Source organism: Elephantulus edwardii, unplaced genomic scaffold (genome assembly GCF_000299155.1).
Source record: "Elephantulus edwardii isolate Elephantulus edwardi_28Jun2011 unplaced genomic scaffold, EleEdw1.0 scaffold00007, whole genome shotgun sequence".
Lineage (NCBI taxonomy): Eukaryota > Metazoa > Chordata > Mammalia > Macroscelidea > Macroscelididae > Elephantulus > Elephantulus edwardii.
In genome coordinates this window covers 9892275-9905994 of record NW_006399757.1, presented here as the reverse complement: position 1 = coordinate 9905994, position 13720 = coordinate 9892275, and positions in this window count along the sequence as shown.

Genomic DNA, 13720 nt, shown 5'->3' with positions numbered 1-13720 from the left:
GATTATAGTTGCAGCTCCTTGCCACTAGGCCACCAGAGCTCCCCAGATTAGTTGTTTTAATAATTACTTAAGGCAGATTTTTTCCCCACTGGAAATAAGAGATATGAAAATCAAAACCATATTAGGATACCATCTCACTCCAGTAGCACTGGCAAAGTTGAAAAGAATAGCAAGTAATAAATTTTCGAGAGGATGTGGCAAGATAGAAATTCTTTTGGATTGTTGGTGGGATTGTACGATGGTACAACCACTCTGGGAGGCTGTTTGATGCTTCCTCAAAAAGCTGAACATAGAAATTCCATATGACCCAGCTATTCCATTGCTTGGAATATACACCAAGAGAAAGAACTGAGGCACAAATAGAGACTATCGAATAGATTGAGAAATTTTGGTACATTCACGCAATGGAATACTACAAAGCATGTAGGAGGAATGAATTTGTAAATTACTGCTTAACTTGGGAGGAACTGGAGAGCATTATGCTGAGTGAACTAACTCAGTCCCGTAAGGACAAATACTGTAAAAAAACCTTATTGTAGAATGACTATGAAGATCCAAGGGGGGTGGGAGTGTGGAAGCAGAGGGGTGAGGATGTGTGGGGCAGGGGGGACGATTAATCATGGGTTAACACAATTTGATGACTAGAGGGGTGAGGGAAATGGGAAGGATCTGGTGTGAAAAACATTTTAGAACTTTGTAAATAAACTAGTATTAAAAAATAGTATAAAATATAGCTATAAAATAGTATAAAATATAGTTATTAAGGGGTAGTTGAATAAATAGCATCACCATTCTTTGCTGTGGCACAGGTTTATAAACTTAAGTGGAGTTTACTGGCAGCATCAAATGTTTCAGCTTTAAAAAAAATAAAAGTAGGGTACAAGTTACATGTTTAGTTCTAGAAATTTGTGCAATATGTTCATAACGATGGCTGTGGTTGCCACAAAGTGCCTCGTTTACCTTTAAATACTGTTAATGTGTCATGCATGCAGATGGAAGGGGTGGAATTGTGCACTTAAGTGGGGGCTTTAACTGCAGTGTTTGGCAGAGTTGCCTTCTACCCTGCCAGTTCAAACATTCAATCTGTTTTCATATAGAATATATTTATACTACAAAATTTGAGTCTGTTAAACAGCCTTACTCTGATTCAGCCTCTTCAGATACTCTTGTGCTGTGCAGCAGTGGCTCTGTGTGTAAATGCTATGCACTGAGGATACCCAAACACCAACAATATGACGTGTACAGGTTAATGCCTCATACCAATCAGATGTCCATTTGTTAATTGTGTTTGTTAACAACCCTTTATCTCTTAGTGTTATAAACTCCACTTAAAACTGATTAAAGTTTCATTCTTGTAAAAAAAATAGTATAAAATAGCATAGTATATGAATGATTGTATGAAACACAATGTTAATGAAAGATTATATAAAACACAATGCATATGAAGGAAACATACTGTGAAGGTATTATTAAGTGAAAAATCAATAAAAAAAATTCAAATAAAGAAAGGTGTCAATCCACCTCATTGAAGATCTTCCTCTCAAAATCATCCTCTCAGTTCACAAAATGTCAGTATTGTTTCATGCAATACTGTTTAATGTCTTGTAAATTTTTTGTCACCTTTTTATGAATTAATATTAAAAAATGACTTTAACATGTTCAAGTGCTCACTTTGATTTGCCTTAAACTAATAATAAAACACTCATAATGCCATCACTACAATAAAAGGAACCTATCATCAGTCCCCCAAGTTTCTTTATTCCTCTGCCATATTTTGATCATGAATTTGCTTTCTGTTACTGTCTCCATCACTGCTATTGAGTCAATTCTGACTCATAATGACTTCATGTGTGTTTCCCTCCCCCATGTTTTTGAATATAGAATTATACTCTATCGAGTTTTCAAGTGACTGATTTCTTTTGGGAAATAGATTGCTATGAATTTCTTTAAGGGTGCCTGAGGAGATTTAAACTGGCTACTGTTTAGGTTGGAGCCAAGCATATTAACAAATTGCACCATACAGGGATCTGCTATCACAATAAATTGTCATTTATCTAAATTATGTTCATACCTTTCCAAGTTCTGTTTTCTTTATGTGGGATAAATTCTCTGTTCCGCTTATTCCATTGTGATTTTACTATTTCATTTATGCTTTCTTAATATTCAACACAATAAATCTTATGTGAGAAGACTCCCCATCTCCCTTTATGCTGGAAGCTATTGCACTGGTAATTCAAATCCTAGCAGGGTACCCATGGTGGACATAATTCAGTGCAGCTTCCAGATTGAGACAGACTAAGCAGTAGGAATGGTTATCCATTTCTGAAATAATCAGTCTTTGAATACACTGTGAATAACATTGTTGGATATAAAGCCAGGAAGCGAGGCCCTCAAATTGGAAAACATTTGAAATGCTATCCCAGATGAGTTGCCTTCTCAAAAGAGAATCTGCCTTAATGGCATGAATAGAGTAATTCTTTTACCCAATCAAGGACTTTTATTTGCTGATGTAGAAAGAGTTAAAACAATTCATTCATAATTGGAATGTGGAATGTACAAAGCAAGAACCTAGGAAAGTTAGACATCGTCAGAACAAAAAAGAAATGCATAAAATCCAAGCATTAGTGAACCAGGATGACATGGCTTTGTCCATTGAGAGTCAGACAATAATATGAGCTGCTATGTTGGAAATGACAAACTGATGAGTAAGGGTGTCACATTAAACTTCAGAAAACAACATTTTGAGATCGATCCTGAAGAATAAGGTTATTATTAATAGGATACTGCCTATATCCATGCAAGTAAACCCCATTAACTATTAATCAAATATATACAAAGGCATTTGACTGTGTGGATCATAACAAACTATGGCTGACTCTGAGAAGAATGGGAATCCCAGAACACTTGATGGTTCTAATTCGAAACCTATACTTGGACCAGGAGGTAGTCTTCAAAACAGAGCAAGGGAACACTGCATGGTTCAAAATTGGGAAGGGTGTACACCAGGGATGCATCCTGTCTCCATACCTTTTCAACCTACATGCAGAACAGATTATCTGGGAGGCTGAGCTCTATGAGGAGAAATGTGGGGGTCAAGATTGGTGGACGATTTATCAACAATCTGTGTTATGTAGATGACACAACCCTGCTTGCTGAAACTGAAGAGGACCTGAAGCACCTGCTGCAGAGGGTCAAGGACTGCAGCCAACAATATGGATTGAGGCTCAATGTCAAGAAGACAAAGATTCTCACCACTGGACCAATTGGCAGCATCAGGATGGATGGTGAAGAGATTGAGATTGTTACACAGCTTTAATTTGCTTGGCTCCACAGTCAACAGTCTTGGTACCTGCAGCCAGGAAATTAAAAGGCACATTGCCATGGGAAAGTCTGCTGTTAGAGACCTCTTCAAAGTACTGAAGAGCAATGGTGTCTCTCTAGAGACTAAGGTGTGTCTGATACAGGCCATGGTCTTCACAATCACTTGTTATGCATCAGAGAGTTGGACAATAACCAAGGAGGATAGAAGGAGAATTGATGCCTTTGAGCTGTGGTGCTGGAGAAGACTATTGAGAATACCATGGACTGCTAGGAAAACAAACAGATTTGTCCTGGAAAGGGTTAAACCGGGTGGCTCCTTGGAGGCAAGGTTTCTGAGGCTTCGTCTAACATACTTTGGACATGTTGTGAGGAGAGACCGGTCCTTGGAGAGGGACATCATGCTTGGGAGGGTGGAGGGACAGCATAGGAGGGGAAGGCCCTCTATGAGGTGGATTGATTCAGTGACTGGGGTAATAGGGATGGGTGTGTCAGAGACAGTGTGATTGGCACAGAACAGAGCAGAATTTAGGGCTCTTGTACATAGGGTCTCTATAAGTCGCAAGCGACTCGATGGCACATAACAACAACAACAACAACAACAACACAATAGCTCTGGTGATGAGAACTCTGGTGGTCTAGTGGTAAGGAGCTGTGTTGCAATCCCAAAGGCACTTGGTTCAATTCCACCAGCTATTCCACAGGAGTAGGATGGGCAATCTCCTCCTATGGGATTAACTGGCTCTGAAAACCTGCTGAAAGATCAGCTATGGGTCGGTTTGGACTGGACAGTACTCAACTACTGCAGCAGCAGCAGCAGCAGCAGCAGCAGCAGCAGCAGCAGGTCACTGCAAGGTGTAGAACCCTTTTGCAATACAGATTTTTACTTTTCCCCCTCCTCCTGCTGATTGATTAGTATCATTTGTTACAAGTCTTATCAAATTCTTAGTTACTTGTCTTTCCCTTCATCCTACTCATCCATCTGCCAGTATATGCTCCTTTCTCTCTCCTCTACCATTCCAGTCAATAGTACATGACTTTATCTGTCTATATGTAAACCTCTCCTTGGCTTTTTCCGCCCCTAATCAGTCATGTGTATCCTGTTCCACGTTGTTAATTGCAATACACACAATGTCTGATCATCCATTCATTTCACATCAACCTTCCCTTCACCTGCTCCAATAAAGTGTTCATTATCTATTCATTGGTTCACTATTCCCTCCATACTATTTTTTTTTTTAATAACTGTTGTCTTATACAGTAGTTGTCCTCTTGTGACTGACTTATTTTACTCAGAATAATTCTAATTATTGGAGGAAGTCCATACTTGAGGTCAACAAGTGAAAGCCCAACCTGACTACTGGAGGTCACCTAGAAAAAAAATGGCACCTACGCCTCAGGAAGCTGAGTGGTGAGATTAATAAAGGCCTTGCAGTTGGGAAGGTCACTAGAGTTTCCTGGTTGCATGGAGTGCCAGTGCTCTGCTGTGGAGAGTGTGTGTCCCTTGGAAACGAGCAAGTTTTGTGCTGAGGACTCAGCAAAACTGCCTCCAGCTTTTCTCTTCTTTCCTTCTAGGTTAGAGATAGGGTTTTGCCTACACTTTGTGAATTCTTTTGATATATTATTGGTTCTAAGAACACAGAAAGGACCTAGCCCTGAATAATGGGGCAGAGGAAGAGGAAGAGAAGGACTGGCTCTGGACGGACAGGCCATAGGTTAAGCAGAGATGAAAGAGGGGAGGAACTCTGCGGCTGACTTATCCTTTGGTGGCTAGAACTGTGAGAAATGCTTTCACCGACTACCGAGGTCTGAGCAGGGGAGGGATATGGGCTTTTTTAAAACCTCAGGACTGCTTTGATGTCATAGTAATTAAGGATGCCTAGGAAAAAGAAAAAATAATTGAGAGGAAAATGTCATAAAAAAATCAAGAGTGTAGGAACACAATAGGCTTATTTGTTGTCCTGTGTAGTTTTATTAAGGGTAGAGGGTGTGTTGACTGGGACATGAGGGATGTGCTACTTCAGCCAATTCTTTTTGTCAAATTCAGCCCACACTCTCAGGTGGCATTGCGGGTCTCCATATAAGGCTCCCGGTATAAAAATTAAGTCTAAGAGTAGACAGTATCCGGACTAAGCTTTTCCTTTTGCTGATTGTTCACTCTGAAACATTTGTAAGGAAGGGCACATAGACCAGAGAGTTCTCATGCTTGTGTTATGGCAGCTCTACAATGTTGGGGCCAAGGGCTCAGGGATGGAGAAAGCAGGCCAGGAGAAGGGCACTGGACGTGCAACCACGCAGTATGACTGATGCCAAGGCTGAGTCAGCTCTGAGCACAGAGCAGCCACTGCGCACGAGGCTGAGCTCAGAACCTGGAAGTGTGCCCTGGGAGGAGTGGGCATGTCTGCAGGGAGGAGGCTGATTCTGGGCACAAGGCTGTGCCCCAATTTCTAACCCTTTCTCATGCCTTCCTAATTGCAGGCTGGCAAAGGAGGCCAAATGAGTGTCGTCAGCCCGTCTCCTCCCCCCCCTCCCCCCCATGGGGACACTGGTGAGGAGGGAGGTCTGGGTGTACAGAGACCACCTGATCCTAAAAGCACAGGGAGAGGCCAACATCCAGCCTTCTTGCCCTGTGTTTTCCACTCTGATATTTCTAGTCATAGCCCAATGGGAAACCTGTTGCTTTTAAGATTTGTCTTAGGCAGCATCTCCAAAGGTTCCAAATAATCATTTTCTCCCCTTCAGTAGTGGTGGGAGTAGGGCTGAGGTGAATGGGTTATAGAGAAAGCTGAGGGATTTGCCCTGGATGGGAATAGTAAATATTTTAAGTAAATATGTTCAAGGTATATAGTTTCATCATTCTCAACTGTCACCTTTTATTTTTTGGAACAAATATAACCTGAGGCGAATGGCAGTGAAAGATGAAGTTGACCATAAAATTGGAGGTCTCTTATTAAACAGACCTAGTTAATGGATTCTCTTCATCTGAAACAGGTTTAGCTAGCAAAGAAGTGGCAGGATATCATTATACAAAGTTAAAGATAAGCTGCTTGCTCTTTGCATGTATTTAGAGATAGAGTTGACTTTTATTTTTTGTTCTTTTTATTAAAAGAGAGGTAAAATTAGTATCAGTTGTGTGAAACAACCAGAAAATATCCCTGTATAGGTGATTCGATGGCACATGACAACAACATACATTTACTAGTAAATACTTTTATGGACATGTATTTGGTAGAGTAGGACTCCTAAGATTTTAATTGGAGCTTTGCTTCAAACAAGTCACTTAATAGTTTAAGGCTAGTGTCCTCAATCTTAAAATTAGTCAGTGATTTGAATAGTGGAAACACAATATATAGCTATTTTCAAAAGCATGTCTGATCAGCATCTCTAGTCCCAACAACTTTAGATGACTAGCTTGCAGGGGACAGCGAGGTGAGGAAAGCTGGAGGTATATTTCCCAGTTGATTCTGATCAGGTCACTTATCCGTTACAATAGGAAATTCTTTGAGGCATTCCTCTGAACTAGATAATAGAATATGGCTATCATATAACTCTGAACTACTGAGCACTTTTTTTTCCTTTTAAGAAGTATTTATTGAAGTCTCTCTCAGGGAGGAGTGATAGGGAATGGCAAAGGACACACTGACAAAGGAGTTTAATCAGAACTGGCTTTGACAAGCACTGTGGCAATTGGACAATTAAAACAGACATTCGGGGGGGGGGAAGAAGAACGAACTGGGGAGGAGGGTAGAGAAAACAGTGCAACAATGAATGAATGAGAACCCCAAATCTCTGTAAATGTTCATTAAAACTAATAAAATTTAATAATAATTTAACAAAAAGAAGTATTTATTGTAATTTGAGGAAACATTTTGAGAGAAAAACTGATTTGCTACTTTACAGTCTTTATACTTTTGGTCTTATGACATTGATTGTTGTACCCACAATGTAACAATACTTCTGTTTTTATCCCTTCTTGCCATCTGGGAAAATGCTGCCTTTGTGTCTTGTTATGGCTGATTGTTCCAAGAAATGTGTAGACTCTCTGATGGACATTGTTCACCCCTTAGGCCTGAAAGTTAAGGGGTTACTTAGATTCCATACTTAATGTCTACAAGCAATAGTCTTGGAGGTTCCATCAATCAATCAATCAATCAATCAATCATTCAATCATTCTCTTTTTAGAGCAGTAAGCATGGTCGTGTGTGTGTGTGTGTGTGTGTGTGTGTGTGTGTGTGTGCGCGCTTTGTTCTGCATTTTTCTCAATTTTTTCCAGGATGTCCTTTTGTGCTCTCTTTGAGGGTGCTCAAGAGTGGTACTGGTCAACTGGACACTATTTGGTTCTGATTTCAGTGTTATGGTAGTTGGGGCTCAATGTGGTTTCCTTGTATCTTGGATTTCTCTTACTCTTTTTTGGCTCTGATTGGAAAGAGACGAATAGTAGCATCTTAACGGCTGCTTACAAGCATTTAGGACCTCAGTTCATACTCGTCAAAGTAGGATGTAGGACATTGTCTTTGTGAACTTTCTTACTGATACCATTTTGCTAGTGTGTGTGTGCGTGTGCCATTTCTTTGATTTTCTTAATTTTCTGTGCCAAGTTTTTATTGTTTGTTTGTTTATGCCTTTTTTCATCTCCTTTGATGTGTTTTGTTTTGTTTTGTTTTACAGTGTTTTTTTTATTTGTTTTGATGAGTACATTTAATTGTGGTTACTCTGACATTTTCTTTTTCTGAGTTTAAAACAATCTTATGGCTTGTTTCTGCCTTGGCTTCTTCTCTGTATGGAAGTTATATAACCATGCCATTTATTCATCCTTTTCCTTTTGAAGTTTTCTGTTGTAGGAACTGCTGGAAATTTTTACTTCTCTAGGCCTTTGATCCAGCTGCTTCAAGCTTCCCTGCTCTGATTGAAAGGCATGACCCAATCACCACCCTTCGTGTTCCTGGGGGCATGCTATATGCCTCACCACTCTAATTAAAGAAGTATGCATGCCAAACTCTTTTGCCTTTCTCCTTGACTCACCAGAATAGCTGTATCTTGAACAACTGCATGAGTTTCTAGGGACATTCAGGATTTCTGAGCCCGAAGAAACACCAGCAAGAGGTTCAAGGGCTGGAGGAATTGGAAAAGCAGTATGTTATTAGAATGATGGGCTTGCTTGAGAAATAAAACATTGGAAGCATTTTTGACTCCCATATTCAGATGGCCAGTCTGGTACCAATATTATTAGAATTGTTTGTGATTACATCTTCATTGATAGATTTATATTTCTGATTTTGTTTCCAGCTTTGCAGATTTAATTTACTTTTGAGGATTATTTACCTGTTGTATGTCATGAACTCAGTATATTATGTACACTTTTGGTTTTCAGGACAAGAGATTCGCTTTTATTTTTCTTATAAGCTTGGTCTAGTTTTCACAAATTCCTTTACTTTCTGTTTATCTCTAAATGTCCTAGATTTGCCATACTAATAAAAACCTCAATTTTAATAAATACAATTCTTGGTTGGTGGTTATTTTCCTTTATTGTATTATACATGCCACCCCACTACCTTCTTTCCTACATAGCTGAGAAAATAGTAGTTAGATGTTTTAGTGACTTTTTATTGATTTTTCATGAGAAACTTCAATTTTTTTATTTTTGACTGTAGAAAGTTTGATGAATCATAGTAACTTTCTTTTGTAGACCATCCCACATAGAATTTATCTACTTTAACAAAATACTATGCACTTTCCATGTTGTTTTAGGGAGAATTTCATTCAATAAATCTTCAAAATTTCTCACTGCAATGTCTAATGGAACTCTTAGGCTGTCTTCCTTTTTCCCCATTTTTTCTTTTTGATTGTCCCTCAAAGAGATTAATCTCATATAATTAGTCCTTAATTTTGCTGAGTCTTTCCGTCATTGATTTAATAAAAAATTTATGTCTTTCCTTACATTGAGTTCTCTTTTTCTGGTAATGTATGTTTAACCTTCTCAATTTCTAGTTTTAGTATGGTTTCTTAATATTTTGTCTTTTTACCCTCTTTGATATCTTTCCTGAATTCTTCTGGGGTTTTATCTGTAAGTATCTTATATATGTCTTTGAATTCTTTGTCAAGTAGGAATCTATTGATTATTGAATCTATTATTGTTTTTGTCCTTTGATTAGAAAATTGAGTTATTTTTTTTTTCTATTATTATTTTTATTCCTCTAGGTCGTATAGCCCTGGTGTACAAGTTGCCATCCTGTGTTCACTTGTGGTTGCTGTGAGGCTGAACACCATGACACTGGTGTGTCAAATGCGTTAATGGTTGGCTACCCAATGCGGACAGAGAGTGGGTTGGTGCTCCCCGATTAAAACAAGCTTGGAAGGAGGAGTGGCATCCATTTCCATAATAGCTTGCCTCCGGAAACCCTATGAACCTGGAGAGAGGAAGAAAGGCACCCAAACATCGAGGACTCTCCTTCATAGGGTCGCTATGAGCCGCCTGCGACTCGACGGCACTTAACAACAACAACAATTATTTTTATTATTTCAACATATTATTTTTTCTTTGTTAGGAAGGTTTCTGCTCCTTTATTTTGGTCACATTTTAGAGTATATCTTATCCTACTTCTTCATTTGATTTGGCTAATCTGAGGTATTAAGGGGAACACGTGATGAGAGAATACATTTTTATTTCCTGATATTGGGTGAAAACTGTTGACTGCTAAGGTTCTCTCAATATCCCTTTGGGCAACATCAGAGCCGTCTTAGGTGCTGCTAGCAGTTAGTGGGCCTTCTAGAGATCAGAGTAGCCCATCTCTAAATAGTGACTAAAACAACAGAAAACCTTCGTAAATAAAATATAATGATAGTATACCGAGATGATAAAAAACAATAAATTATCAGTAGATCCTACTTGATAAGAAATTCAAATGACGTATATAGACTACAACACAGTCCAATCATTATACAATACTGTGTTTTATGCTATGTCTTACATTATGTCTTATATAGTCATTCATATTTATATAACCATTTCTAAAACAGATCATACCTAACAACAATAATGTCATATTTTATTGTGAAGATTGGATTGAACGCAGGGGAAGCCAATATTAGCTGTTGTTATTAATATGATTGATTTTTACACAAATGTCATAGCACCTGTTTCAGTATCAGATTCAATTAGGTCATTAAAACCTGCTGTAATTGGGTGCCTGCATCATGATAATTTCATATGTTTTCTATGAATTTTAATTATCAGAACTACTTAACTGAGGCAATAGAAATGGAATTCTGGGATTGAGTTCACAGATGTAGTGGCCAAAATGATAAAAGTCTGAATTCCTCAGTCTGCGTTTGACTGTTGGTCATAACTATGAAGGAAACTACAATTTCACTAATGAGACTTTCTCCAGACACTGTCAGTAGTAAACATTATAAAAGTACTTCTTCAAAGATACAACTAAACATAAGATTGTGAAAACCGGGGCAGAAACAGTCTGTTGGTGATTTTATAGAATGGTTGTAGGGGAAAAGAAAGAGAAGATTTTGATGATCACAGAAATGGAGTAAAATTTTCAAAAGTAATAGTAATTCTTCTAGGTCATTTAGGTTATTTAGAAATCCAATTGTCAAAACAAAACAAAAACTCTTCACCATTGGACCAATAGCCAACATTATGAGAGACAAAGAAAACTTGAGATTGTCAAAGATTTCTTTTTACCTGGCTCCACTATCAATAGCCAGTGTAAGTGCAGTCAAGAAATCAAAACACATGCTACACTGTGGAAATTCACTGTTAAGGACCTCTCTGAAATGCTAAAGAGCAAAGGTGTCAGTTTGAAGACTAAGGTGCACCGATGCAAGCCAGGCTATTTCAATAGATTCTTGGTATCTGAAAGCTGGAAAATAAATAAGGAAGAATAAAAAAAAATAATCAATGGCTTTGATTTTTGTGGCATTGAAGAAGATTATTGAATAGACTGTGGATTTTAAAAGAACAAACCCATCTTTCTTGGAGGAAGTATAACCAGGATACTCTTTAGAAGCAAGGATGGTGAAACATGGTCTCATATATTCTGGCCATGTTGTCAGGAGGGGCCAGTCTCTGGAATAAAGACATTATACTAGGAAAGATGGAGGGTCAGAAAAAGAGAAGAACTGTAACAAGATGGGTTGACACAGTGACCACAACAATGGATTTAGGAATGATAGAAATTGTGAGGATGGCACGGAACACGGCAAGGTCCAAGTCTGTTCATAGGAGTTGGAGTGGGCTCAAGGGCACCTAGCAGCATTTGCCAATGAGTTGCTTTCATATAACTCAAACATCAAAGACACATGTGGCTGTGGGCAAGATGTAAACATTTGAAATATGAGAACCATTCTGATTTGAAACATCAGAATTGGAACTTTGATATTAAATACCAGGAAAGTTGATGTTCAATTGATTTTCAAAGAATGAGATTGGCTTTGGTGAAATGTAAACGAGGTTAGTATTTAGAAAAGTTCCAAGTTATCATCTTTTTCATGCATTATTTTGAGTTGCTTAAGTGAATCTTATTATGACTAACAAGACAAATAATTGTATTAATATTTGGGTACTGAAATGTTAGAAAATTAAGTCATACATAGAATGTTGTTGTTGGGTTCCTTTCAGTCAGAGCTGACCTTCCAGAGGTTTTCAGAGGCTGTAAGCCACAGGAAAGGAGATTGTCCATCTTTCCTCCGCAGAGAAAGCTAGTGGATTCAAACTGCCAGCCTTTGAATTGACAGCTTATCACTGGGTTGCTCCTCACAACTAGGCTACCAGCGCTCCCTGATCAGGTATTCTGTTTTTCTTGAGAGGTTTTAGAAGTTTCTGGAAGACTTAGAAATTTCCTAAGGAATCGTCTACTCTTCACATTTCTTTAAATATTTTTCTTCAATCACCGTAATATGAAGGTAAAATACCTTTTGTTTTGAGAATAAATAATGCCTTCTAATTTAACCAATAATGTCAGACTCGACATGAAACTAGCTAAAGTAGCAATGAAAATGGTTATTAGAGGGAATGTAAAACGTAGTTGAGAGTTTCACAGGGATTTTTTTCTGTTTAATGTACAGTGGTGTTAAAATCATCGAGAGTATTTGAAAGAAGATTTGGATCATTAACTGAAAGGTAGATGATGGCTCATCCGTATCAGTCCCTGAAATTGGTTATAAAATGCACCATGAAATAAACTTCTCCCATTTGCTATTATGTCTCGAGGTATCTTTAATAGTAAGAATTTGACTACCAGATTGAAATTGTGAGTCTTAAGCATTTAATTAGGTGACACAAAATCAGATACATAGTTAAGGTTAGCTATCTGGGACATCTGTGAATAAGCATTTAGACAGTGTGGCTTATTTGGTCATAATAATTTTTTCCCCCCAGAAAAGATAATTTATTTCGGCATGCTGTAGAAAAGCAAAAAGATGTAGCCGGAGAATTGGACCACCAGCAAGCCAGCTAGACCCGAAAATTCCTGCTGAAGTTTACATGATTGGAATAGTTACCATCTAGTGACAATTCAAGACCTAGTTTCATTTGGTTCTTTCAAAATTATATTCTAATTAAGCCTAACCTTTACTGTTGATTTATTGTAAAATAGGGCAGGGTTGCTGTACAGCAAATCAATTGTTAAAGTGATTGTACCCTTAATCATGCATACTCATCATTTATATTGTCATATGATTGGGTAATATTGGGGTTGACTTTAAAAACAAATAACCAAAAGTCTGATAATAATGAAAAATATGGGCTCTGACACCAGACTTACTGGATCCAAACCCTGGTTCTACTATCCCCTGCCCATGCAGTATTAGTTATTCTGCCTGAAGCTGTTTATAAAATGTTTACTTGTAAAATCTATACTTTCTTCAAAGGGTTGATGTTATTGAATAACATATATGTGAAACACTTAGAAGATTACTTGACTCAGAATTATCAGCAATTTTAACTACCAGCTTACTGTTGTTATGTGTCACTTAGTGGGAACTGACGGATAGCTGACCTGCCAGCTGGTTTTCAGAAGCTGTAAATTGTATGAAGCAGAGTGCCCATTTTTTATTAGTTCTGTACAAGTTTTTTCCCAGACCTAGCATGGAAAGGAATCATGCCCCAACTAGCCTTCTGAATTCAGACTTCTAACGTTGTGTTGTCCACAGTGAGTTACTCTGCCAACACAAAGGCTGCCCATCTGTGGTGGGTGGTTGGAATCCAACAGCAATTTTATTAAACAAAGATGTACAGGCTCCTCCTGTTGCAAATTACAGTTTAAGAAACACACAGGAGGGTCCTATGTGTCAGAAACAACATATCAGTAGTGAGTTTAGCTTTTTAAATGAGAGAAAATAAATTTTTGTTTGCTAAAGCTACCTTTTAAAAAATTATATTTTATTAATT